Consider the following 4,782-nt stretch of genomic DNA (forward strand, 5'->3'; position numbering starts at 1 on the left):
GTTATTCTCATCTTTCAGCAATCATTTGAATGTGCTCTTAATGTTGGAGGAATACGGTAACGTGAGCCCCATGATAGACAATGATTATATTCTTCAATGTCTGTGAAGGTTCTCAGTCATCCTGGTCTTCAGTTCTGAAGAAGCCTTTTGGATGAGAAGTGAAATGTCTTCAAGCAGCTTAAAGAAGTCCTGATGCTTTTCTTTCCAAGCTCCTTAGACTATATTCTTCAATGTTAGCTATTTTAGCAGCACTCAGTGAAGATTCCTGTGGCACTCTGAATAGCTGACCTAATCATGTCTTTGAACCACCTTGAAAGTGAAATTTCAGCAAGTTGAAATTCAGTTAAAGTAAAATTTACTTTACCGCAAAATATGTGGCAATGCATCAGGAGTATAACAGACTGTAAACACAGTAACCAACAGGTTAGCCGTGATCCAACTCTCCCTGACACCTTGAACAGTTTCTTTGCACACTTTGACTCATCCAGCAGCAGAGAGACTGTATCTCCCCCAGCTGGAGGAGCAGCATTATCCTCTCATCCACAGTGGTGCTTAGATAACAACCTCATCCTGAACACCAGCAAGATTAAGGAGTTCATTATGAACTGCAGGATATCCAGGAAGACAGAACAAATGCCTCTCCTTGTATATGGGGAGGTAGTAGAGCGTGTGGACAACATCAAGTTCCTGGGTCTTCACTTAACGTGACCTGATCTGGTCGCTGAACACATCACACCTGGTGAATAAAGTCCAACTAAGGGTCGTCTTCCTCTTGAAGCTAAAATGGACCGGACTCTCTTCTTGGCTGCTTGTGAACATCTACAGAGCCACAGTAGAAGGCATCTGCTGTCTTAGCATGACAGTGTGGTACAACAGCTGCCCAGCACAAGATGGAAAAAACTTGACCCGGGTGAAAACACTCCGCGTCCACACTAGCGTTTTCAGAGTTGTGCGTCCACATTGAAATGGCCCAAAACGCGTACGTTCCAGTCCTGCGCATGCGCAAAAGCGAGTGAGAATTAAATAATTTGAAGAAAAGCTATCTGGAGCATGTACAAACTGATATCAATCTTTTTTAGGGCTGTCAAAATTGAGAGCAATCAAAACAACTGCTGTATAATGCACTCCGCTGTCTTTGTTTAATTGGTCACATGACTAAAATGCATCATCGTTTTAGAAAGTCTGTTTTCGAGTGTACACACTGCGACAGGACAGCTCAGTTTTGAAATGTATGCGTTTTCGAGAGCGTTTCCAAAACGCTGCGTTTTTCCTTGGGGAAAACGCCGTCTCAGTGTGGACGGAAGGCCAAAACAGAGAGAAAACGCATTAGTGTGAACGTTGCCTTAATTGTTTTATAGTGTTGGTTGTGTGTGTATGTATGTAAATGAATGCATAAGGTGTGAGTTAAGTCCCTCTTCTAATGAAATTTAATTAGGTGTGAACACATAATTACAAGCAATGTAAGTGTTGCACATAACTACATTTACACTGTTTGCCTTCATGGCACAGATTCAACAAGGAGCTAGAAACATTCCTCAGAAATTTTGACTCATGTTGACATCATAGCGTCACACAGTTACTGCAGATTTGTTGCACATCCATGATGTGAATCTGCCGTTCCATCACATTCCAAAGGTGCTGTATTTGATTGAGATCTGGTGACAGTGGAGGTCATTTGAGTATAGTAAACTCAGTTTTATGTTCAAGAAAACAGTTTAAGATGATCTGAGCTTTTTCACACAGTCTGTCAACCTGATGGAAGCAGCCATCAGAAAATGGGGACAATTTAATTACAGAGGGTTGGATATTGTCAGCAACAATACTCAGGTAGTCTTTGGATTTTAAATGAGTATTAATATCTACGACATCATTACACCACAAGCAGTCTGAATCACTGATACAAGGTAAGATGACTTATAGTAGCCTTGTTGTTTTGTTGCTCACAGGAATGGCATCCAGTGTGGTCTTCTGCTACTGTTCTTCTGCTTCTACTTTCACATACACTACTGGTCAAAAGTTTTAGAACACCTCAATTTTTTAAATTGAAAAATATGCAGTTCAATGTCTCATTGCACTCCAATATCTGTTGTAGAGGTTCCCGTGAATGTGTGTGTGGGACCAGCTAAATGGAGTTTCAAGTCTGGAGACTGCACAAGATAAAAGTCCATTTGGGAAAGAAGGATTATGACTTGGAAAACGTATTTTAAATTCACGGAGACTTATGCAGTTAGGAAAATGTTTAAACTACAATTCTAAATAGTCACAAATCAAAAGTTAAATCATATTAAAACGTATATTAACAAAACTCAAAAACATAAGAACCCTGGGTCACCAGAACCAGGACCATGACAGTTTGTCTACTAGGAAGTTGAAGGGTAGCTCTGTATTTTTGAAGAATTACAAACAAGACTTGATGCTTAAAGCTGGTTTATTTAATTAATTTGTATCCAACTTACCAGTGTAAACATGGTGTTTGAGGTCTGATTGAAGGATTGATGTGATGGTAAGGTGTCCGCTGCTCCGCTTTGAATATTGGTATGAACTTGAAACAGTGATTACTTAGTGTTGTTGTTGTTTTTAAGGATTTTTTTTTTTTAATTTTCACAAGAATTGCTAGTTCCCCTAGAGCAGGAGTCTCTATAACTCCAGTCCTCGAGAGCTACTATAATACGCAGTAGCTCCTGAGGACTGGAGTTTGAGACCCCTGCCCTACAGTATTTGGCCACTCCAACAATCAGAGGATTCCCTGTGAACAAGCATTTAGCGACAGTGGGGAGAAAAAACTCCCTTCAATAGGAAGAAAATCTCCGGCAGAACCAGGCTCAGGAAGGGACAGCCATCTGCTGCGACTGGTTGGGGCGGGGGGAGTGAAAATAAAAAAAAAAAAGCCAAAGTGATAAATATTGGAGCAACTTAATTATTTTTTTATTAAAATCTTAAGCTGTTGTTATCAGTTTTAAAGGAGTATTGGGTTTGAATTGTAGATAAGTGTTTGCAGTGGATTTCTGCTTTGATTGCCTTTTCCAACCACTGCTTGTGGTTTTGTCACTTTTGTCTGGGGTCAAAGAAGCAATGCTGGAGACTTTTGTCCCCCTTTGCTTCTCATTTTAATGCAGGGGGAACTTTGAGGTCAGGGTCAAAAAAGGGATGCTTGAGAACCTCCAAGGGTCTGATGCGCTGGTTTGCATTCAAGGCCAACATCCATTTAATCAGGCTGACCAATAAATCTGTTCCAATTTCAGGTCCTGTTCTAACTGTGATTACTTGTTTGAGGTCATCAAGATGCTGAAGTCTATATGTCGAGTGTCCTTGGATTGGTATCCTGTCTCATACAGAAATTGTTCTTCTGTCTTAAATGTCCAGCGCTGTTCTCTGTGGTTGTTTTTTCTAAAATAATATTCTGTGGCAAAGCCACAGTCTAGAATATAGTCTGGTGGCTGGCCCTGAGTGTCGGTGATGAATTTCAAAACATCATAATCCATTTTCCCACAGTAGAGGGGCACCCCTATAGCAAGTTCCACAGCTACCAGCCTCAGAGACCACATGTCAATTGCTTCATTATATGGAATATGAAGCATAACTTCAGGTGCTCCATACCAAATTGTCTGCACACAAGCACCAGGAATCACTGCAGACACAGGACGTGCTAGGCCAAAGTCAATAACTTGGACTTTGATGGGAGACTCATGGCGGTTCACAACCATTATGTTTCCAGGTTTGAGATCAGCAAGCACTATTCCCAGGGAACCTATGTGGTACAGAGCATTTGATAGCTGATGTAAAATTGGCCTCAATTCTCTTATGGGGAGACCCTGGTGATTCCGATCCTTTATGTAGTCCCACAGGTTTTGGTCCAGCAGTTCAAAATTTAAGCAAATTTTTTTCCTCCATGGAGGAAAACAATGTTGCAAGTATCAGCATCCACACGTCGCAGTTTCTCCAGGATGAACATTTCCAACATTGCCTGTTGCAAAATTTCAGGTTTGCTCTTGTTGATTTTAATAGCCACAGTTTTGCTGTTTTTGGTATTTCAACATTTGGCTACAACACCAAAGGTACCTTCTCCAAGGAAAGCTTCTATCTTGCAGTGCTTTCCCAAAATGCTCCCTTCAGATATTTCACGATCATCTTGCAAGAAGGATTTGTTGGCTGACATGTTCAAATGTTCTTGTTGCGCAAGTTCACCTGAGTTTTGGAAACTGCAGCTGATTTTGTCTGGTCTTTCTCTTTTCCAATTTGAAGGCTGCTGAGAGACCACAAGGTTTTGTCCCTCTCTGCTACTCATTTTAATGCAGGAGGAACTCTTAGAGAGGCCATGGTCAAAAAAGGGATGCTTGAGAACCTCCAAGGGTTTGATGCGCTGGTTTGCATCCAAGGCCAACATCCGTTGACTAAAAAACTAGCTAAAAAGCTATGACCACCATTTTTAACGAGTTACCAATATGCGAGATGAATCAGTGAAGTCTAATTTTATTTCCTCCCCAGTTTATTGTTATCTATGAAAACTTGGAACAAAGAAGAAAAACTTTTTGGGAATTCCTAAGTCAAAATTTCAATTAATTATTTTAAAGTGTGTACTTAAAAACTAAAAATTTTAAGTTATCTTATTATTTTTTTTAAACAATTCGATAGTACGTCACTTTTTTTTTTACACATGGATGGCAAAAAAGACTATTTTCAGTGCTTCTTTAATCTATCGTTCAGTCTTCGAAGCAATGGAGTGCTCCATCTTTCTGCACATACTATCTTTGGTCGGCTCCTGCCCCTGACGTTTCCCTCAGC

Source organism: Neolamprologus brichardi, chromosome 12 (genome assembly GCF_056152115.1).
Source record: "Neolamprologus brichardi isolate AB-2024 chromosome 12, ASM5615211v1, whole genome shotgun sequence".
Lineage (NCBI taxonomy): Eukaryota > Metazoa > Chordata > Actinopteri > Cichliformes > Cichlidae > Neolamprologus > Neolamprologus brichardi.